General features: G+C 45.6%; 1 protein-coding gene across 7 annotated transcripts in view; it reads right to left on the reverse strand.

The window, feature by feature from the left end:
• MBNL2 (muscleblind like splicing regulator 2) overlaps positions 1–20,600 on the reverse strand; it is a 155,960-nt gene extending 135,360 nt beyond the window's left edge. For 2 of the 7 annotated variants that reach the window (XM_027589046.2, XM_027589048.2), the window contains exon 1: positions 20,381–20,598. The gene's annotated coding sequence lies outside the window, so the exon portion shown is untranslated. Of the gene's footprint in view, positions 1–20,380 lie in introns of all 7 variants that reach the window. The other 5 variants (XM_027589043.2, XM_027589044.2, XM_027589049.2 and 2 more) reach the window with 4 other exon arrangements.
• Between the last annotated feature and the right edge of the window lie 3,502 nt (positions 20,601–24,102).

The following is a 24,102-nucleotide window of genomic DNA, read 5'->3' on the forward strand; positions in this document are numbered from 1 at the left end:
CTAATCCTGTAAATCAGTCTTTAAACTATGAGGAATTTTGAAACCACCATCATCCAATGTCATGTGAGATGAATTGTGTTTTTATTTCGTCATTTTTAGCCAGCAGGGAGGGCAAAATACTATCCAGGCTGCGGCCAAGACAAGGGTGTGGTTCCCGCTTCTGCCTTTTTGATGCTTTAGGAGCCAGAGATGTGAGAACAAGGAGGAATCTTCGGACAAGTTTTTACTCTACTTTTTTTTTTTTTTTAATCTTGCAGCTTCTGATGAATGATAACAAAACAAGATCTATGCTGGAGGACAGAAATCTCCCTAAATCTCCAGCCTTATCCATGCTGAATAAAATAGTTTTGTTTCTGTGCATTCACGTTATGCTGTTTGCTGGCAAATTAAATCTTAATTCGTGTGTTTTTCCCTTGAAGGGTCGGGAGGAAAAAAGCAAAAACAAAAAACAACACAACAACAAAAAAACCCAAAAAAGAAAATAAAACAAAAAAACCCACCTAACTGCCTATTAGTTTTAGTTTATAGATGAGGCTTGATAAGCCTCAGAAGCCCCTAATTAGAAGGAACATGCTAATTAGAAGGAGACTGTAACACCCTTCTCGCCTTTCTCTGCTTGCTGCCCTTTGGTGTGTCTCCATGGCCCTGGAGAGCCCCTCTCTCTATTCCTCATGTCCTCGGAGCTGACCTTGCTGCTGTTGTGTCCGGCTAGAACATGATTTAAGGACCCTAATTTTTCATCCCCCTGAGCAAACGGAAAATCCATCTACCTAAACCGCAGTGGAACTTGATGTGTTCGGGGAGCACAGTCTTGTGATCAACTTGGTCTCCTCCATCCGCTGCGCATGCCGGCTGCAGACAATCACCCGGAGAAGGACGGACAGAGGACGCCTGAGACATGCCCTAGCTCTGGGGGTGCGTGCAGAGGCAGAGGGAGGGCGAGAGCACGAGGGAGGCTCCGTCACGGGGAGCACACTGCTGGGCCCCACTACCGGCGTGGAGCCCTCCTTGGTCCTGCGTTTTGCCTTCCGCCGGCACCACTTCCAGAGGATGACGTCAGTGGAAAGGCCTCCATGATACGTGCCACTTATAGTAGCATCCCCACTGATCCAAGCTTAACTGTACTCAAACTGTCAATCAGGCAACACAAAAGAGAGAGAGGAAAAACAAAACCCCAAAACCCCACGACTCCTGCCCATTCCAGGCTTTTTAACAACTCCCAGGTGCCCCCCACACACACCAGGGGCTCTGGGGGCGGGGGCAGCGAAATTCCTATTTCTTACGATGTTTACTGAAATGAACGCTCCTCTTCTAGTCCCTAAGATCCCTGGGGACTGGCAATGTCATGCCTGTTTCTGAGTTCCCCATGGGACACCAGGCAGCACCAGGCTGTACCCTAGAGAATCAAAAGCTCATGGTCAGGATTGTACTTTGGATAGAGGATGGCAGGTAGCAAAGCTGTGGATGCCACTGTTGTCTGGCTGAGGGGCCTGCATGGAACATGGCTCTGAGCCCATCAGGGAGCCTCCTCCCAGTTGGCCTGGCCCACCCCAGGAAGCGGAGAAAGGGTCCTCAAGAGACGTGGCTCTTGCCAGGCGCGCGCACAGGCCGTGCCTCAGCTGGCTGATGGAGCCTGAAGAATGAGTGAGCTTTACCCACAGAGACGAGAAACTCTGAGCCCAGTGCTTGCTCCTCACTTTTTCCTAGACCCAAATACTGTAAAGCACAAGGAAGAGCACAAGGAATCGCCTTGTGGGTTCCCAAGGCCACATCTTGTAATCGAAGTTTCTGGAACTCTAAGAACGTAGGGAGTTTTGCTAAAATCCGACCCGTTTCACTACAGCCAGCCCTGGGTTGAGGAAGGCACTTTCTCCAGGTTGTGGGAACACAGGCCCAGCCTTTCCTTGTTGCTAGCTTCAGGAGGCATCGGAAGTGTCCTGAATCAGGCAATTTCCTTTCCGTGGAACCCCATGTGTGCACACAATACGAGCTCATTTCCTCCTATTGGCTTTTGTTTGAACAGTTTCCTTTGATACGGGATGTCTTCCGCTCTCCTTGGCAGTTGTCTAAATCCAGGCATCCTTCTCAATTCAAGACCCACTCCAACGGGAGTCAGGCCCAACTGGCTGCACTCCGAAGGCCTCTCCCTCTCTCCCACCTTCCATTAAGTATTAAGTGTCTGGGGTTCTTCCCAGGGGTCCCCACTGGCTTTCGAAGTGTGCACCTGTGTGCATGCCCACGTGTGTCCTCACCCCTCACTGGGACTGCTGGCTACCAATCATCTTTGTTGTGCTTGCTTTACGTAGCATCAGCGTCCTATGCATGCAGTTGGGATTTTAATCAGTGCTTTCTGAATGGAGGGAATGAGCATTTGGAAAACGATTCACAATGGATTTGCAGATTTGCAGATATACTTTGATTTGGAAACATTTAGAAATCTTTCTCAACTGAAAGCTGAAACTGAGACGTTTCTAGCCCAGAGTAACATAAATTTCTCTTTGTACTCCCTCCTCTATTTTTGTATTTCTTTTTTCACTTTTCTGTCCTTATTTTTCCCTGGGTGCTGATCAAATAAATGGATTCCATACCACACTTCTTTTCTGTGTGTGTGTGTGTGTGTGTGTGTGTGTGCGCGCGCGCGTGACCTAAATCTCAGGACCCGGAACACCAGCAAGCACCTAACTTGTGAATATATCTCTGAGGTCGACGGGAAGGGAAGAAAAGGCCATGCCATATTGAGTCTCCCAACACAGGCAACTAGGTCACTACATCCAGGAAGGAAGGAACGCATGGTTGCAGGAAACACCTTGGAGCAATCCTTGCTTATTTATTCTCTAAGCCACAAAGGGCCAACCTTTCCCCCCAGGGACCAGAAGGTCAGAACGGACTGGCAGATGTCAGGAGTGTTTCTTGGCCCCAGAGGAAATTCATTCATTTATTCATTCATTTCCAAAAGTTTAAGTTTAGGAGTTTGGTCCCAATGTGAGCCAGTTACCATCTGCTTGAATGACCTAAAAACGGCCCGAGTGGGGACAGAATCGATTTTATCTGTGCCGAAATAGCTCAAGGCATGGGCTGTCATGGAGCTGGGTCAAGTGCTCCATTTTCACACATGCATTGTGTGCAGCTTTCCAAATGTGGCCCAGTCCTCCTGTTTTCAAAAGCAACTGCATTCCTCTGGGTAATGTGCTCCACTGGTTTACCATCCCTACCAAATATAAGTGTTCCCAAAAGTCTGGCATAAGATTATTTTGTAGAATATCCTTCTTGCGTTTGTGTGGCAAAACCAATGACGTCTTTGTGAGTGATAACAAGACTTTAGGAAATTGCAGAAATAGTCATGTTGGAGTCCCTACTCTTTGTGGAATTGAAAGGGTCTGCAGCATCAATTGGGTATTATTCCCCAGTAGCTTCATGTTCACCCAAAGAAATACATCCAAACATGATATATTGAGTGTTTATTCTGTGCAGGATAGAGAGTTCTTGGCATAGGGGCTCTCATTTAATCCTAATAATCACCCAGAGAAGTGGGCATTGTTAAGTACATTTTTTTTTAAAAAATGAGATGCAAGTACATGTTAAAATTTGCCTGAAATGGCTCATCTAGTCTGTGGCGCAGCCAGAATTTCAATGCAGGGTTTAAATTGTCTCTTAACCTCTGTGCCCAGAGGTTAATCATTTGTGTTCCAAACCATCTGTTTCTGCAATAAATGTAGATTCCTGGGCCCTGGGCCCCACACATCCCAAGTGAGAACCTCAGGGGCCATGGCCTAAGAATCTGTCGCCTGCTTTTTTAAGAAGCTTCCTGAGAGTTTGTGTGCAGCCAACAAAACCAGCATTTGGAGTAACTGGTAAGGGCTTTGAAATGGGTTGGGAAGCAAAACACAACTTCTTTCTTCTCCAAGGGTTGGAGTTGGGTGGGGCAGAGAACGGAGTAGAGCAACATGACCTTGTCCCAGTGGTTGTAAAAGCTCATTCTGGTCTTGACTGTAGGCATACTTGTCTTTTACTTAGTTTTCAAGTGGCCCTCAAGGGTAAATAAATAGGTCAATCCATTCTATGAGATGTGCTGTACACGTCGTGCAGCTGATCGTAACCAGAAGCATGTGTCCTTCAGCAATTAAGCAACTAAAACTTCCCGTAAAAGTCAGCATGCTCCAGATCACTCCCCAGTTGATGAGTTTTGCTCTTAAGTCTCCGACTGCCCATTGCCTTCATCAGCCAACTTCTCTGAAGTTTAAATGCAAAAAAGCACCCTGGCTGAAGGGGCTAAGGCTTAGCTGGCCTCTCCTCAGCCCTACAGTACAGCTCCACAGCCATGTCTGCAATCTCTGGGGAAAGTGCATCTTCTCTTCATCTGTGATAGAAACTTCTGGATGCCTTTGGGTGGATGATGGACTGTGAGCGCCTGTGAGTATGAACCGTAGCTAATAATCGTCTATACAAAAGCCTGTCTTAGTAATAAGACACTTCAATCGTTCCTTTGCATTCCACGAACATTTACCGAGCATCTACTACCTGCCAGGTTCAAGTTTAAAATGCATGGGGGATTGCAACAATAAGGAAGCTTTATTTGTCGCATCTGTATCGGCAGATTATTATTTAGGGGAAGAGTGCTAGGCCCATGATTATCCTTTTGCTGACCCCAGTGAAGTGAGGGCAAAAGTTAAGGAAAATGACGAAAAAGACAGAAGAACAGCAAACATCACTGGTATTGCACCACAGGAAGAAGCGGCAGACGCCGTATTATGGGAAGCCTGCAATGATGCAAAGCCGATCTCTAATTAATAACTGAGGATCGATGCAGTACGTTGGCCTCCCCACTACAGCTATTTTGAATAGAGCAGGATTCATGTCAAGGCAAAGGCTTCTGGGAGTCTCTCTGGAGAAGCATTTAGTCCTCAGCTTACACCTTCCTTCCAATTTATCGGATGCTTTTCACCTTTCCTGTTATAGCAAATCACACCTGTTCCTACAAATCTTCAAAAAACCTGGTGGTTTCACCCCATCCACCCCAGCAGCCTCCTCGGGCTCAAAGCTAAACCAGGTGCTCTCCGCCAGCCTAGCCAACCCTTCCTCAATCCCACACAGTCTCATCTTAGCCCTGATTCCTCTCCTCTTCCCTCCATCATCCCTTCGATTGCCCCGAATATCCCATGCCTTCTGAATGTTTTCCCTTCCACTTTCTGGCACCTTGCCCTTCAGCCTCCCAGCCACCACTCTCCAGGTGTCACCCAAGGGTCATGGCACTGTCTTCACTTCGAGGCACGTCAAGGTACCAGGCTCAGTCCTCATCTTCACTGAACTTTCTTTCTTTCCCATTATCACTTCATTTTAGGAAAACCGAATACTCATCCATATTCCCTCGCCGACCCATGTCATTTCTAGGACCTAGTGAATAGCATGATCGCTTCTCACAGATCCAGAGGCGTTGAGAGAGATGCCCCGAGACCCACACACCTGTCCCAAGGCCATCTCCGCAAGACTCTTCGCTCTGGGCTTCCCTGCCATTGGGATGTGCCTAGGAAATCCCCTAAAATGTCAGCATTCCCCAAGGCTGGGCCATCGACCATTTTCTAGATCACACTTGCTTCCTTAGCTATCTCAAACTCCTCTCTGATTTCAAATCCCACTCTTTTGTGGCTGAGTCCCGAATGTACGTCTAGCTCTGTATTCATTCTATAGAAGCCCAGACCTATGCTTCCAGGAGAACATTCCAACTTCAAACTTCCAACAACCAGAGCCAATCACCTGTCTTCCCCCATCCTCCCATGTGTTTCTGTCCCCGGTGTCACGAATGTTTCTGTCACCCAAGCTCATGGTCTCCAGGTCTTCCCGGACTCCCTCCCTTTCCCTCGTTTTCCACGAGTCCTGCCCCAGCCTTTGGGAGGCTGCTCCTGCCGAATCCTTGTCACCACTATCGGCTCTCTCATGACTTCCTGGGGGCCTGCAGGCCTCAGCTCTAAACTGTGCCCACGGAATTATCCCCACAAGCAGTGTCTGATCCTCTCGCTCACCAGGTCACGAACATTTGGTGGCTCTCTGCTGCACTTGGAATAAAGGTCAAAATTCAAAGTCTGGCATTCAGGGTCATCCATCATCGAGGTACAGTCGTGCCAAGCATTTCCGCTGTGCCCCCCACAAGTACACTCTAGACTCTGCCCCACACTCCAGGGAAACCTGCATGGGTGCTCTCCAAGTGCAGGCACTATGGTCTTGCTTTCCTTCACAGGCCATGTCAGAGGCTGCCTCCTCCAGGAAGACTTCCCTGCCTCACCTGGACAGCAGGAATCTACCTACTGACAGAGAACCTTATACCTCCCTTGTGGCATGGATTACCTTCACCGTGGTGGTTTATTTATACACCTTATCTGTCCTACCAGTGCATAAATTCCATGAGAGGTAAGGAAGTGAGGAAAACTTAGGATATACTTCCTCAACCTTTCACATGGTACTCTTTTTGTTGTTGTTGTTGTTTTCCTGCAAATGTTTCTGTTCCCAAGAAAACGTCACTAAGTAGAATGCATCTGCCCTGGCCAAACAGGTAAAGATGAAACAAAAACAGTGATCAGCCCCTTCCCATTGACAAAGGGCTTTCACTGTGTGCAGGGCACTTCCAATATCTTGTTGCCCCCAATCTTCCCCCAAATCCTGAAACATGGCACCATCCCCTTGACTTGTGCCAACCAGGAGATCAAAGTTCCAAGTGACTTGGTGACTTTTGTTCATCCGAAGTTGGAAAATCCAGAATTCGAATCCCTGTTGAGTACCTGCGAGCTTCACACTCTTGCCATCCTTATCAGCCTTATTGATTTGTTGAGACCTACATTCCCTTGACTTACATGGACTCCCACGAATCCTAGGGTTGCAGGGCAAGAAAGGGCAAAGGGTACGGTCATCTGCAGTCCCCATGTGGTCCCTTCCCTCCGTGAGTCTTGTTTGCCCAATAGGATAAAAAAGAACCCCCCCAAAACACTTAAGGCAAAACTTGCAGGTGTTTATAAAACATAAAACATAAGCACAAGGAGAGAAAAGGACATGCTTTGTACCCCAGGACAAAGTGGCATTATTATTATCATTCTTATTTAACATTGATGATCTTTTCAAGTCTGGGTTTGAAGCATTAACTTCCCACTGCTCCTGGGGTAGGAGCCTCACAGAGCTCATCATTAGGGGGGAATGGAGCCCCACTGCTCCCTGCTGGAGCCCAGAAAGTAGGGGAGACACAGATAAGGAGGGGAGGCTGCAGGGGGAAAGGATACGGGGACCCCTTCCGACTCGCTTTCCCTTTATCTGACGAGAGACGGTGCCAGGTAGCCAGTACATTTTAAAGATTTTATTAGAAACAGAAAGGTCACACATCCGAAGTGTCCAGCTGACTGGATTTTCACAGAGGGAACACAACTGTGTGACCCACACCCAGATGGAGAAACGCCCTATTAGCAGGACCCTGGAAGCCCCCCTCCCCAAAAGGGCGACCCCTCCCTTGAACCAGCCACTACATTGCACTAGATGGCTACATGCTAAATGAACCCTTTGACTGTTCAGGCAGCTACTTCCATTTCAAAGCAGGGGGAAAAAAGTATGTGTGTGTGCGTGTGTGTGTGTGTGTATGTGTGTGTGTGTGAGAGTAATTTTGTGTGTAGGAGAAAAGTGTTTCTAATTTTCAATCCTGAAAATGTGAGGAGAAGAAGGAAGACAGGAAGAAGGGAAATAAGTTAGTAAATGCAGCCTCTTTCTGAGTCCCCCATTAAAGCTGAAAGAGCTCCAGCGACATGCCATTTTGAGAAAGGAATGGAACGGAATTGTCCTTCTCTACCTGTCTCGGCTGGGGCCGGAGCAGGTCGGCTCCTATTCCTGTAGCCTTCAAATATGTGGATAGGTTGATGGTGATTATTTAATAGCACGGTGTTCTCTAGAAGCCTGATATTGTATGGAACATATGGTTTTGATTTGGGTAGGGTTTTTTTTTTTTTCTTTCTGTTTTTAGCCAGTGAGCAAGATGGAGAGTGTCACAAAGCTAACTCCAGAATTTGCTGGGTTCTGCCAAACTACAGGGAAGCCAACTCCAATGCCGATGGCCCTCCCACTTTGGCAGCTTCGGGGGCTGGGGGGGAAAGCCGTGGGTGAGCCACAGAGGGCCACAGGCTCACAAAGAACTGCACTGACCAGACCTAAGACAGGGACTCCGTACTGTTGACAAAGCACACAGCCCCATGTTGCTGCTTCCCGTGCCTGAGCTGCACTAATCGTTCAGGCTGGAAGGAAGAGATCAGAACATCAAATAAAAACACAGGCACAGAACCATTAACTCAAGACCCGACATGTATCTGGCCAAGGAGACTGATATTCACTCTTGTTTCCACAATGTTTTAAACAGCAACATTCTCCAACTTCCCATCCCGGGTTCCTGGCTGTCAATGTTTCCAAAAATAACCCCTCCTCTCAATTATTTTTTCTGATCAATTATTTAGCATGGTCTGGGTTATACAACATAAATTTTACCCTGCGGGGGGGAATTTATGCTCCCTCGTGGTCAGCTAGGAAATTTGTAGTTTTAATTAAAAAGGCAAATTTTCAGCTTGGAAGAGAGTGCTGGCTGGGTTTATGGACATTAGTAAAACTAGTAGTAAAGAGAAAAAAAAAAAAAAAAGGCAGAGAGGAGGCCTGGGGATCTTTAGGTTAAATTTCAACCTAGAGATTTTCCTAAGAAAAACTGGAAGGCTTGTCTCAACTCAAGTTTGAGAGCCTTTGAACAGGCTTTCTCTAGATGAAAACCTGGCCAGCTAGTCGGGAAATAGTTGACCAGCCCTTCCTTTGTTTGCTCAGGGTGGCCCTGAGTAGGGGCCCCGGGCGGAACTGAGGGAGAAAATCCTTCCTGGTTTCTCCCTCTCTGAGGAAGGAGGACAGGTCCGTGCAGATCACTGTTGACTGGAGCCGGGATTAATTAGTTCCTTTGATGACCTTGGCATCTACTGATGGCGGAGCGTGTCTTCGAGCTGCTGAGGAAGGACTGTGTTGAGAGCCACAGAGGAAGCCGGGAGGACTGGGAGCCACAGCTAAAGTGATCACCATTTTGTGGAGCCGAAAACAGAAACAAACAAACAAAAAACAACAAAAGAACACCCAAAATATGTATTTGACCTCTGAAAACTGCTTTAGTGTGGTATTCAAATTGTGTGAATTCTCTATCTGTATATATCAACCTGTATCTGTTCCTGTGTGTATATATATTAATGTATAGATCTGTGTGTGTATTTATCAATCTAAACACGTAATATATAATCTGAATATCTTTATCTGGATATATAAGTATTAATCTCTACTTCTATTAATCTAAATCTATACCTGCGTATCTATATCTGTTATTAATCTCTATTTTTACCTATCTATGTACATATATATCCATCTAAATCTATCAATCATCCTATGGGTTTTGCAAGTCAATGTCGAGCAACTTGCCAGGTATTTCCAAAGGTGTCTACAGCCTATTGTTGGGATTGAAGATAATTTTAAAGCATTCCACACCACTGGGGAAGATGTCTGTCCCTCCTAAGTTCACCTCCACCCCTCAGTTCTTCCACGCTCTGCTAACAGAGCTCAGGGAGTGCAGTGCCCCCCCCCCCCCATCACCGCTGGTTCAAGGTTCAAGTAGGATAGAGATTTGGGTCCACAAGAGAAACTCAAAAGAGTGTCTTATGTTGCATAAATAAAGGTATTATAGCCTAAATAAGGGAGCTGTCAACTGCTCCTATCAGAGGAAGCTTGACTGCTATCTGTTAATCTGTGAAGAGGCATTTGGGTCACTCTAAAGGCCCAAACGAGGGCTGGGGAGTGAAAGTCACAGGAGTCACATTTCATTTCAGCACGAGGATGAATTTTACAGTAAAATGTTATGGTCTGCAAGCATTCTGAGGTAGTGATTGCCCAGTCAACAGAGGGGAAAAGACGCTCTGAGAACCTGCTTGCCAGGGCTGTGGTAGAAGGTAGACATGAACTGTGCTAGATAATCCCCCCAATTCCTCCCAATTTGGGATTCCCCCCCAACTGCATCTTAAGCTTATGGGTTTTGTCAGGTGGGTGGCTCTCTGGAGGAGGGGCTGTTAGACCCTCGAGTGTGTGAGGGGCCCCTCCGCGGGCTCCGACGCGTCTCCCCAAGCCCCCGCCCTCCCGCCCCCTGAGCACCAGAGAACCAAGGAGCAGGTGAGCAGCAGGTCACGGGGAGTAAGGAGTTAAGGAGACGGAAGCTCTCCGTTGGTCCCTGCAGCCCCAGAGGCAGCTAGTCCCTTTGATCCTGACTCTTAATTGCAGCCTAGTTGCACCAGGGAACTTTAAAGAAAAGAAACAGGGAAACTAGAGATAGGGTTTGTTTTGTTTCCTGAGGGGATGGTCTTTGTGGTGGCTGCCAGGAAGCTGATACTTTAGGGCTAGAATGATGGGCTTCCTAAGGGGGCAAATAAATAGACCTTTCTACCAGCTCAGAGCCAGGTGTGAAGGGAACCCCAGAAACAGCAGGCATCTATGTGTGCCCTGTAGAACGGATGCCAGGGACAGCCTCGGCAGAGAGCAGAGCAAGAGAGAGGAGACGGTGGGCTAGCTCAGGAGCAGGCTGAGCAGGGGCAGGAGACGGCCACCCCGGGCCTCGGCCACAGCACAACACGTTTCGCCTCCTTACAGGGCCTCACAGCCGGTAACAGGCTCTTACATATGGTGTCTATTTAAGGTATCTATAAGTTGACATCTTTAGGTCTTTAAGCTTCACACACACACACACACACACACACACACACACACACACGTGAGATTCAAGAAAAGGCCAACTACTGACACTGAATAATGGAGAGAAAGCTCTAGCCATCCCTGGTGATGGATCCAGCCCCTCTGTGAGGAGGAGCCCCTGGCTAAAACTGAACTCAAGCCTGCACGGTTACACCAGCAATTGCTTCTTTGTGTTCTGCCTCACTGTTGAGGGAGGTGGGCCAGCAGTATGTGCAGATGCTAGAGAAGTTTCTCTAAAGCAAAGCCCCAAGGAAGCACGTTGGGAGAAGGCCTGGGTGTTCGGAGACCACCAACGGGTTTCGCTGACCCTGGCAAGTAACTCAGCCTCCCTGGACTTTCTGTTCTTCATAAAAAGGCTTAACTGAGTCCATGCACATGAAGCTCTCAGCAGAGGGCTTGGCATACAGTAGGCACTCAATAAACTCAACAGACACGTGTTTCCTTTCATTCTTAAAAGGTTATTGGTAAATTAAAAATGCATAAAAACACTGGCCCTCTGTGTGTGAAGTAAGTGGGCATCTGGGCAGGGAAGACTTCCTCTAAATCAGTTTAGCTCCACTCCTGGGCCAGGAGAGTGGGGCCACATGTGGGACAGACCGGAAAACAAAGAACTCGAGCAAGGGGAGAGAGATGAACACAAAGCCAGAGTGTAAGACGTGTAGCAACATATAAAACTGTCCACAGTCAGGCCTGGCCATTTCACTTAAGCCACCATATTAGACAGTAGCATTTCTAAAATTGTCTTCATTGCTATTGCAAAATGTTAAAACTAGCATTTGAAACTTTAACTGCATATAACAACCCTTCCTCTCTACTCTTCGTATTCTTTGGAGAGCATGACAAGAGAATGGCATTATCTGCACCATTAAAGGAGATGATGAGTTTGTCAGAGTTCCCTGAGCTAATCCACTGAGGGCATGAGGACTGGAGTAGCCATGTCAGACTCCCAGGTCCCCCTTCCGACCACTGTCCAGAGAAAACAGAGTCTAAGGCTGATTTCGAACACATAGATTTCATAGGAGAAAAGTATCTCTGGAACAGAGACGGGTAAACAAACTCACTAGCCTTTCCTAGAGGCTGGCGAGGAAATCTCTTGGGGAATTGGTAAGAGTCCCTGTCCACAGAGAAGACAGCCGTCACAAGCACAGGGAGACATCCACAGACCTGCAGCCCATAGCCACAGAACCTGCTGGAAACCGTGCAAGTCCCTGCCTTTCGCCCTTGACCACAGAGGCTTTGGGGCAAGGTTCAAGGGATAAGTCAGTTCAACCTCATCCCACTCGGAGCCTGAGCATCCCGGAAAGGCTTTGTGTTGAGGAGGCAGGTCCTGGTCCCCAGCCCTGTGGAGCCTTCCTTTAAAACCATGCCAGACCCAATGGCCTGCCACCATCTACACTGATGCTAGCGTCATCTGGGAGCTTGTTAGAAAGGCACAATCTCAGGCCCCATTCCAAATCTACCCAAACAGAATCTACATTTTTAGTAAGAGCCCCAGGTGACGCCCTCTGCACATGGAAATTTGAGAGGCATTCTGCTGTGTACACACTCTAGGTATCTGGTATGAGGACAACAACCATTTGCCTACTTTGAATGCTTTCTCATTTTCTTGAGCAGTCCTTATGGCTGGGTTCAGCAGAGACCTGCTAGATTCCAGAATAAATGGGCCTCTAGGTCTGTGAGGATAGGATGACCAGTGTCCAGGGAAATCTCCAATCTCTCTGGAATTCCCATCCTGACCAATACCACCACCCCAAAATGTGTATTTCAAGATACAGATGTTAGAGTTGATAACTGCTGGCTTTAAGTGTTTTCTTGTGGTTATTACTGAAAACCTACTTTTGAAAAAGTCAACTGTATATATGAAAAACTCAGCGATGAGGATTTCCTTATCCATTCCGTATTCTTTTTAAAGAAGATTTTATTTATTTATTCGAGAGAGAGAGAGGAGGAGGAGGAGGAACAGAGAGAAAGGAACAAGCAGACTCCACACTGAGTACAGCGCCCAATGCAGAGCTTCATCCCATGACCCTGAGATCATGATCTGAGCTGAAACCAAGAGTTGGACGCTTAACTCACTGAGCCACCCAGGCTTCCCCTCCAACCAATATTCTGTGACTCTCACCATTACAGTGAACCAATATTTGCCTTCAAAGGGCCAGAGAGGGTCAACTATGTGCGGTAGGATAATACAGTGTGGGAGGCTGCTCTGTCATCCATGGAACCAAGGAGACTGTGGTATGGTGCTTAAAAGTCTTAGTACTCTTTTTTTTTTTTTTTTGGCCAGCAATTTTGCTCCTTTGTGGATATTTATTCTCTTGATCCTTTGCTAGCTCTTACTCTCTTCTAGGCCTCTGGCAGTCCTCCCCCATGGCTCATCCTTGGTCATCTGCCCGTCTCCTGCAGGTTACAAGCATCCATGGCCTCAATTATGATTTCAACATAGGTTCGTCTCAATTGACATCTGAAACCTCGCATCTAAGCTGTTCTCCATTCCCACACTGTCAAATGCCTATGGGGTAGCCCACTTGGATGACCCACCATTAGTTAAAGCACCATGACCAGAACTCAAAATTCATCATCTCCTTCCTTTCCTCCACCTCATTCCTATTGGTTGGTCCCTTTTCCCATCTATCTCGATTTTCTGTTAGGGTTCCATTGATATTTCTCCTGAGAGAAACACCAGTGTCATTTTGGCTCTTCTAAGCTCTCACTAGCTTCTCTTACTTTCCCTTCAAGACACCTTTTGGATTTGCCCTTTCTCCTCCATCCTCACACTGCTGGTCTAATCCAGCTCTTTCCTACCTCATACCTAGAATACCGCCATTTTTTTTTTTTTTTTTTTTTTTGCCAGTGGCATCACTTGTTACAAATTTTCAAACCTCTAACTCTATCTTACAAGTCCTAATTGAACACTTTTAAAACGTTAGATGTGATGTTTGTTATAGGTAACAAAATCAAACTCCTCCTCATAACTCTTCAGGTCTTCTGTATACTGACTTCTCCACTAATCCTATTGCCCACTGCTCGCCAACATGTCATCCCTGTTCTCCAAAGACAAGTTTCCACACTGGCCCCTATATCACGTCATGCTGTTCCTCCCTCTGGAGATGACCTTCCCTTCTCTGATTTTGACTACTGTCTTCTCCAAACTTTTTTGAACATATCCCTCTATCAGAAAAATACTTTGGAGCAGGAACAACTATCATAAGGTTGTTACTTACTTATCAATGTTATACTTGCATAACAATATTAATATGTCACATACATTATCAAACACATGAAAATTGACATTTTAAAAGGATGAGCTAAATAATGTATAAGATGCAAGTTCAGCTACTCCTCACCTAGTGAATAATCTTGCCCCACTTAGGCTTGGGTATAGACATTTCAGAGACATTCAGAACCACTGATCTGGACAAAATATATCTATCCAGAGATATAGGAAGCATCTCTTCCTCTATAAAGCTATCTACTACTCCAGCCCAAACAGAGTTCTACCTTCCCGAACTACCAGAGCATTTAAAATTACAATAGTAAATCACTGATATATGCTTCACCAATACTTCTTAGTTGATTAATTGAAGCTGGCATCCAGGATGCCAGAAATTTATAGATTTTTAAAACAATTCAGTATCTTAATTAAAAACATTACTGTCTTTCCAAAATTGCTTGGGTTGGGCTCTATGCACTATGCAACATCCGTTACAAGAAAACTCCTAGTCAGACTGTAGGGTGATTTCATTTAAAGACTGCTTTATCTCATTGAATATCATGTGCACAGATTCCCATAGTTTTGAGGACTAACTTTTCTGTTTTTTGGCTACGGAAAACATTGCTTCATCTCACTCAAGTTCAGTTGCTGTTTAACTCATAAATTGGGGACAAAAGGGATTTTGTGACCATTAAAGAGATGATAAAAACTGAAATGGTTTATACATGTAAGACATTGCTATTATTATTACACCCAGCATTTTTGCATCATAATGTAAACGATATCAGGTATATTTGAGATTTCTAAAAATAACTGACCTCCTACAGGCATGGGAGGACTCAATGAGATGCTCTCATGGGCAAATGGACTGCTTCGAATTTTGGTTTCATTCTTGACTTTGGTTTTTCCCAGGTCTGCAAGCCATTTGCAACCATTCATGAATTTTATGTTCTAGAAGCACGTGCCTGCCATCCATAGCCAAACTCACCTTGCTGCTGTGTGGCTGGGTCGGGGCATGAAGCCAGTAGAGGTTCTGTCCCCTGTTGCCTTCGGAGCAGCCAGAGCTGAGAAAGCAAAGCCAATCAACCTCTCTTCTTGCTCTGCCTTGGCAACTAGGCTGCCTCCAGTACTAGTTATAAGGGGTTGTCCAAGAAAGTTGTGGGGACTGGAGATAGTGACCTGCATACATGTACCAGGGACACTCAGAAGTTTCTCCTGCTCTTCAAAATTCAAGTCAACTAACCACAGACAAAATAAACATGAACACTTTTTTTTTTTTAATCCACGTTATAACTCATCCCTTCTAGGAGCGTTACCTGGTGCTCTAATTTTAGGCTCCTGGTTTTTAAACCCTCTTTTTGAGCTGTTAATTGAGATAATGTCTGTGAAAGCCCTTTGTAAAGTGTAAGAAACTATACATATGTTAATTATCCTTCTGAAGACATTTGTGTGCTGACCTATTCTTATCTTGTTTGTAAGTATCTTGTTCCCCGGCGATTGTGGATTGCAAATGCTTAAGGCCCAGGACCTGCCTGGCTGGGTGTTTCCTGCCTCCTCCCTCTGTCCTCTGAGGGGGGCTCACCACCCCCAAAGCTCTTAGAGCAGTCAGTTTGCATTGATGCTCATAACCCTTAGCACTGCCCATCTGCCTGCCAAGACTCACAACTAAAAAGACTTCTTGAGGCTCATTTATGTCCTCGGTCTGCCCTCTCAGCTCTCCCCCAAACTGGGTCCCTAACCTTGCAGCTTGTCTACACCCAGAAAATACACAGAGATGTTAGGGTAAAAAACAAAACAAAACAAAACAAAGCAAAATCTTTGTGTTTAAAAGGGGAAATATATTTTTTTTAAGTAACTGTTTTTAAGGGGAAAAAAGGTGGGGGGGGGGAGTTTAATCCTCCAGGGTCTGGAATCAGGTTTCCTTGCTGGGATTGGGAATGGCCAGATAATTGCATCAGGGGCTCCCCAGGTACCCTAAGGCTTGGGAGTGTGGGAGAGGGTCTAGGATTTCCTTTTGGTGACTTTTGGAGGCTTTTTAGATGACACGTCCATGTTCCCCCAGTCACTTCGGCACTGAATCTCGGCCGGTGGAGACTGCGTGATTGCTCTCAGCAGCCTCATATTTGGGATTTTTCAGAGCATTCTCCTATGTCGGCTGTTCCTCTTACATCTCTGTATGTTATTTAAACAGCATTTATGCCGAGAAATGGAATAGAGGTGAAAAAAGTATATGCAGACATTTAAAACTCAAAATTCCTTCCTTTATTCTCCGCCCCTCCCCCCAACACTAAGAACTGTCTGAAACCTGCAATAAATGCCTGGAAGTTAATGTGAAATTAACATTAGCCAGTAAATTTATTATTAAAGTCTTTAAAACTTACAATTTTGCATCATTTCTTCCTGCCTTTTATTTTGCACATACACTAAGTCAGGTATTAGGGAACTGACTCGCTCTAACCAAAGAGCAAAAGCCAGAGAACCCAAGAGGTGTTTAATAAACACTTGTTGACTGATTGATGGAATATACTGACCTTGCATCTCCTAGACAATGCATTCTTTGTCAGAGCACTAAGGTAAGTCGGTGGGTCCACTTTTATTACCAAACGTTTCTGCCATGTCGAGGGGAGGAGGCCAGATGAAACTCTGTCCACGGGCCTGGGGCTCAGGTTCACAAAAGAAACCCTAGGGCTCTACCTCACACCTGTTTTCACTCTCAGCAACAGAGGGGGGACTCGCCCCAGCTAAACAATGCAGAGCCGTTGGAGACATAGGCCTGATGCAGACCTAACCATGACGCCACCTCAGACTCCTTACTATGAATATTACCACACTGCAACTCAGTTTGTACACATTAAAAAACAAAACATAAGAAACAACAGAGCTGAGTGAAATTAAAAAAGAGAGAGAGAGAGAGAAACACAGTATTGTAACTAATTTACAAAGCCCAGCTAAGTCTTTCTGCCTCGTTCTTCCAAGAGAAACCGAAGCGTGAAATATCAAGTTCCCGGCTCCCCACGGCCAGGCGCATCTCTGCCCATCCGATTCAGCTGACCATTCCAGAAAGTATGCCTGTGTGCGTGACCCCCTCACTTCTCTTCACAGCCCCTTTCTCTCTTTCCTTGCTAGGACTTCAGGCAGACTTCGTGAAAAGAGCTAAGTGCCCTTTACCCTGTTCTGCTTGGCCCCTGGGTTTCCGTGCTCAGACCCTGGACCTATGGCTTCCCCCTTGACTTTGCTCCTGGCTGGCGTTGATGGTTCACACTCTCCACCCTTCTGCCATGCCCCTCACCTCCACTGCCCACCTGCTCCCTAGAGCTGCCAGATTTCTCTGCCTAACATGACAGTCGAAACTGTTTCTGACCCTGTCAGCTCTCAGGTGCAGCTGTACCTGGAGACATTAAAGGCCCCCAAACTACGTCTTAAACAACCAACAGGCCCCACATGCCCCTTTCATTAATCAGAACCCCCTTGCAATGTTACCAACCTACTTCTATGTTGATGAAATGTTTTGTCATTTTGGAAAATGTAAACAAATCACTATGCCTTTCTCTCCATCTTCTCTTGTTATCGGTAAGAAAGTGCAGGACGAAAGGGAGAGAAAATGCGTGTGAGATTGAGCCTAGTCCATCTACCGTCAGGAATTCTCTTCAACTCGAATCTAAATGCTCTTCTCCCAATTTTTGCACGGAATCTTGAGTACCTGATCTTGAATTTCGATGGCGCTCCCTGAGCGCGGGACTGGCTGGTAGCCATGTGATATTGATTTGTTTTCACCATAGCAACAGCAAATTAAAACAACTAGCAGAGAGGAGGCAGGCTATTAACCAGTAAAGCTACATAACCAGTGTATTTTGCAAGCATATTTTCCTCCTTTCTTCTTATTTTCTGTCCTATTCATTCCACTTTCACAAATTTAATGCAAAGTCAAAGCAAAAATAGCACGAAATGCTTTGGGCACTACAAGGTCTACATCTGAAATAGTCTGGTTAGCACAGCCTCTAGTATATTAGACCAGATCGATGGAGAAAATGCAAACACCAACGCTCTCATTTCCTTGGAAATTTTGTTTGTTGGTCTAAGGATAAATATCCCCAGAAAATGGACACGAGCATGAAGTAGAGTGAAGGGTTCTGGAAATATGACTATAATACCCTACGGCATTTGCCAACAGTTTCATTAATACAGAGGTTTTATCCTTTGTACTTTAAATAGCTCATTGTAGCCAGAGACAAACGACTTTTTTTTTTTTTGGTACAAGGTCAAGGCCTCTCAAAATGCTAGAATTATGAGAGAAAGTGTAGCAAGTATTACTCAGTTCTATTAAGAGAAAGAGAAATTGAGGTGGGTGCTTGCTTATTAAGGCTACACAAGCAGCACGAAAGGGAATGTCAACTAGAACCAGGAACTCCCGAAAACTCCCATCTATTCTGATGGAAATTCTCTCTTAAAAGGCTCTGTGTTAAGAAACTAACCTTCCCCTGAGCTCTGTGACCAAGGTTACCACCTGTGACATGGATTAACAACCCACAGGATGGGCCTTCCCTCCCTTCAGCCCATCTGCCCTAGGACATGGTGCTCTTTCTATAAAAGCAGCTGTTCCCACCATCACGACTGGCCACGGAGTTGGTGGCATAACCGTGGTCCTCAATAGTGGCTCTAGGGGAACTGGGAATGAGGCCACAGGCACTGTCCACCCAGGTGGCAGTACTGGGCTGTGCCAAGGGGAAGTTGGGCCAGAAGCAAAGCCATGCTCCGCTCCCCGCCGCTTTTTGCCTGCGCAGCCAGAACCCTGCAGAGAACCTGCTCAGACCCGCCCGACGAGAGGCAGGTAGAAGAAGATGCCCTAGTTATGCTGGAGATTGGTTGGGGGCTTAGAAAGGCCGGGCTACGCTATGAAGACATAACTCAAGACCTGCCAAGAGAGAGTCAGAATGTTCCTGGCCAGGACATAAAGCAATATTCCTCTCCATGAGCCTGAATAAAAGAACACACAGCAGAAATAGTTGGGGGATGACGTCAGAAGTTCTGGGCTAGTGTCCTGCACTTCTCCTTGAAAGTAAAAACAGTGGGTCTAGAAGAATCTACGTGGCACTGCCCTTCTTTAAATGAATATTTGAATGGCCCATCACAAAACAGGCAGGGTAGCTGGAGAAACTTCATCTTATTGAAAGATTAGAAGAATGCCCTCCTCTCTCTCTCTCTCTCTCTTTTTTTACTTTATTAGCCCCCAAATTCACGTATTAACAAATTAACAAATATCTTTCCACTTAACCTTTGTCTTTTAAAAGGACAGCTATGTTTCTTGAAGAACATTCATGGTGGTAGTGGTTAGGCAAGTCAGATTTTTTTCTTCGCTTCAGTGCTTGCTAACTATTCTAAAAATGTTACACATTTATTGTAAACACATGCTTCCGAGGCCTAACAAAAAAGCACAGTTTCCTCATGCCTGGCAGAAATTTAAAACGGAAAAGGGCAGAAAGAATTCTTTAACAAATATATCATTTCCTTCTCTTGGGCCAAGTGTGTTAAAAATAAATCTCCATCATTTCTCCCTGCTGCTTCTCGGCAAGAAAGTTGATATGGTTCGGCATAGTGAGACACAGCTTTAAAAGCTAGCCTGCCCTCATTAAATTATTCTGCTGGCTGTGTGTTCTCATTAAAAATGCATAAAGATCAGATAATTGCAGTAAGCATTATTAACCCAGCTTTACTTTTGAATATAATGGTTCCACTTTTAAGCTGGAAACAAAGGCTCAGACATGCCAGAAAAAGAAATGTAAACATTGAACTACAGTATCGAAAACTTGTCAGAAAGCTACCTCTTGCTAGCTTGTTAAAAATGTGCTTTTGAAACTCAACGCCCTGGCATTACAGAACGAGGCAGGTCCCTAATTTCTAATAAACATACATATATATGTATATATAAATATATATTTTTGGCTATACGTTCCACCGATGATGATTCACTGCGAAGTTTTCTTTTTCTTCTTAATTACAAGCCTGTTTTTCAAATAATAGGATCAATGTAAACTTTATTTATTCGGGAGTTAACGATGGCAGTGTGAGAACGCTCTCCACTGAGAAAATAAGAACGCTCCCAAGAATTCAAATGGTTTCTGTTGAAGAAATAAATAGATCTGTTCTTGGAATAAAAACTCGTTTTATGCCTCACCCCAGACAGGCGGCATCGATTCAAGCTTTGCCATGTCTTTCCCTCAAATCAGAATGTTACGTAAAACTCCAGGGTCCCCTGCAAGTATTACATTTGAATTAGTGGAATCCGGTTTCCCTGGCTTCCCGAAGCAACACACATGGAATGCAGCATACTGCAGCAAACTCTTTAAACATTCAAAAAAAAAGGGGGGGGAAGGGGGGGGATGATTCTCTTACCTTGTTTAGCTCTGCCTCTTCTTCCCGTTTACAGTAACCCCGGGAACATCTGGCAGAATCGGGCGGCCGAGGAGGCTTCTCCGCGGCATCATGAGGAAGAAATTTCCATGTAAATAGTCCTCATTCCCTGCGTATTGTACTCTGAGAGCCGTCTGCCGTAGCTGGAAAATTTTGCCTTCAGATGATGAAGCAAAGACAGTCTAAACTCTGTTGCTGTAAAGCTGCAGCCCTTCCTCCCGACAAACCCCTCCCCGCGGCGGGGCGGGCGGCCAATCGCCGGCCAGCTCGTCAGCCCTGCTCGTCTGAGCCCGGCCCTCATAGGGTGACGGACACAGCAACACAGCGCCGGCCGTGTGTGAAAACAGTGCATCCATACTGATGAAAGAGGAATCTCCCTCTCAGAAGAAAGCAATCAGAGCACCAAGACAAAGTGGCACATAATTGGCAGAGCCGAGAGAGGGGTAGCTGGAGAAAACACCCTTGAAGACAGCCAGCCCCAAGCTTGCGGCTGCACTGCAAATACTTGCGGAAATACCAACTCCGCAGATTCCAAAGGGATCCAGGTCGTACAGGAAACTGAAGTCATGCTCCCGGTTGACAAAGCATGGATTTGTTTTTCGGGGGTGGGGGTGGGAAGGAATTGCACGTCGACCACGGGCGGGGATACCTTGCAGAGCATTTTACAGATGATTTCTCTTAGCGGGGGAGACGGTGTTAGCCCGAGTGCATATTCAAAATCAAAACATGCTTAACCCCCTGGCACACAGTTTCCCTGAAGAACAGCTGTGACTGCAGTGCTTAGTTCCTGTAGCTCCTAGAGCTTTCATCTAAGTTTTTCCAACCACTGGGGTCTTCAGTTAGGGGATTCTGAACAATACAACTGATAGCTACACATTACCCTTTTGTCCTGTTGGCAGGCACCCCAGAGAGGATTAGGTGTGCTTTCCCCTAATCCTAAGGGACCTCAGGTACCATTTGATAAATACTGTGCATTGGTCCATATTGTCATTAATGAAGCAGTGATTACAGGAAGATAGTCACAGGGGAATGCACACGGCACGCGATCCAAGGGGCACCATCGGGTGCCACGCCCCAAAGGTTGTCTAGAGGTGCTGAAGTTCCCCGAGATAAAGCAGGAAAAGAGAGATGGAAAGGTTGGTATGGGTCACTTATTTTTTCCCCCAGTCAACAGTACTCCTGCATGATCTCAAAATAAAACAAACAAACAAAAAACCCATATGGCATTTGGAGAACACAAAAAGCATACATTTTCCTTCCACTGAAACACATTTTGAATTTAAAAAATGAAGTGTCATGCCTCCATGACTGAACCAAAGCAGGAACAAAGCCCCATTCATCTGAAAGGTTGAACCAATGCACTGTTGTTGACGAGCAACTGCTCAGTGCATCGGTAACGATGTCACAGTTGAGGTGGAAGGTAGTGGTTTCTGTTGATTTTGCTAACTGCAGTTTGAAACCCAAGGTTTCATATGATGTATAGGCTATGTCTTCAAGACTATCATGTGTTATCCCCCCCCTTGGATTTTATACTTCTAATGAGGATTACGACAGTTTTCATCCCGATGTAAATCCATCATATATAACTTTTAGGCTTTTGCCTACTCTAATTTTTACTGAAAATTTAAATAATCTCTGTGGTCAAACAGGTAGACAATTATTTTTAGCCATCGATATACTTAATATCATACTGCCTGCAAATGGACAATCACAGGTCTACGAATCTCCTCTTCCTGATCTCCCTGATTCAGACGATGAGACTACCATGCCCTTCATTTCATTCCTGAAATTTTAGTCATCTTTGACTCATTCTCCTACCTTCATCCAATGAAACTAGGTCTCATTGATTTTTTTTTCCTCCGGGTGAGTTCAGAACTCTGACCTGCTACCTGGATAATACAAATGCTCGTAAGTTGGCTTCTGGGACGCAAGCCTTCCCATGTTCGAGATTCCCTGTTGCCAGACAGGTTTTCCCGTCATGTAAAGTCATGTTCCTTTCATATTCAAAGTGTTCTCTTTTAAAATCCCAATTACAGACCTTGAAGGATTTTCATAATCTGCTCCCTCTCTTTCCACGCAACTTTTTCTACCCTGTTTTCCCAAGTGAATTTTTTGATGGAGTCATGCTTATTTCTCCGAGACCTGGCTCCTGCGGTCCATCCCTAGACCTGACTCCCAAGAGCTTCACTTAACAAAATCTCATCCAACCTTTAGACCTCAACTTGCATTCTCTTTCCTCTGTTACGGCTTCTCTGTTCACATCGTCTTCTCTGATATTCTTCTCCTCTGAAAGCATGCTGGCACTGTTCATTTTACCAGCCCATTAACCCCCTAATAATGAGCTGATCTCCCCACCCCAGAAGGCAAGGTTTGCACGGTATCTTAAGATAATGCACTTAAAACATCTATACAGTGGCTGGCACGTGATCAGTGTGCCACTCTTATATTTATTTCTACATTTCTGTCATATCTAGCTGCATGCCATCAGTAAACTTGCTGATTTCATGATTCCTATCTCAAGAATTGGTATCCTATCCATCCAACTTGCACAAGGAAAAATGTGCTGGTCATTCTTGATCCTCTCTCCCCAAACACCATATGAAATCCATTATCAAAGCCTATCAGGTTCGGCACTTAGATGTTTAGAAATGTTTCACTTCGCCCTGTCTCCACCAATGCGGTTTGGTCCAAGCTATCCGTATCTTTTGCCATGACTATGAAAACAGACTTTTAGCTGGCCTCCTGCGTATTTTCTTGACCCCTTCAGTCCCTTCTCTACATATCAGTAAACATAAGAATTCAAAAGTAGAATTCTGATTATTCTACCTACAGTCCTCTGCCCAAAATCTTTGCTATGGACTAAGCTGTGTCTCCTTCAAATTCCTATGTTGAAGCCCTAAGCCCCAGTGGGGTGGTATTTGGAGATGAGGTCTTTGGGAGATAATCAGGTTATGAGGGTGGAGCCCTCATGATGGAATTAGTGCCCTTCTAAGAAAAGATATCAAGGAGAGAGATCTTTTCTCTCTCTCTCTCACCCAAGCGAGGACAGAGCAAGAAGGCAGTCATCTCCAAGCCTGGAAGCAGGCCATTACCAAAACCTGACCATACTGCCCCCTGGTTTCAGACTTCCAGCCTCCAGAACCCTGAGAAAGTACATTTCTGTTGGTTAAGCCACTCGTCCACAGGGCATTTTGTTATGGCAGCGTGGGCTGGGGAACAAGATAAAAGTTCTCAGCATGGTCTACAAGGTCCCGTGTTATCCAGCCCCGGCCTACCTCTCTAGCCTAATCAATGGCCTTTTCTTCAGGGAGCCCTTCCCTGACCCCACGATGAGTTCAGGTCCCACCTGTTGTTTTCTCTCCCAGCCTGTGCACTCCAGAGCAGTGCTTCTCAAATTTAATGTGCATGCAGATCCCCCCAGGGATCTTGTTACAATTCTATCTCAGTAGTTCTTGGGTGGATACTGAGATTCTGCGTTGCTAACAAGCTCCCAGGTGATGCTGCTGCTTCTGGTCCATGGACTACTCTTTGAGTAGCAAGATTTTATAGATGATGTTTACTTTATAGAACTTTTTATAGGGCATGGGAATACGTTTATTTGGTTAATTACTTAAGATCTATCTTCTCAGCCAGCTGACCAGCATCAGAAGCTACTACTGTCTCTCCAGCATCCAACCAAGTATGTGCCTGGCATGTGACAGGAG

This window comes from Zalophus californianus, chromosome 3 (assembly GCF_009762305.2).
Source record: "Zalophus californianus isolate mZalCal1 chromosome 3, mZalCal1.pri.v2, whole genome shotgun sequence".
Lineage (NCBI taxonomy): Eukaryota > Metazoa > Chordata > Mammalia > Carnivora > Otariidae > Zalophus > Zalophus californianus.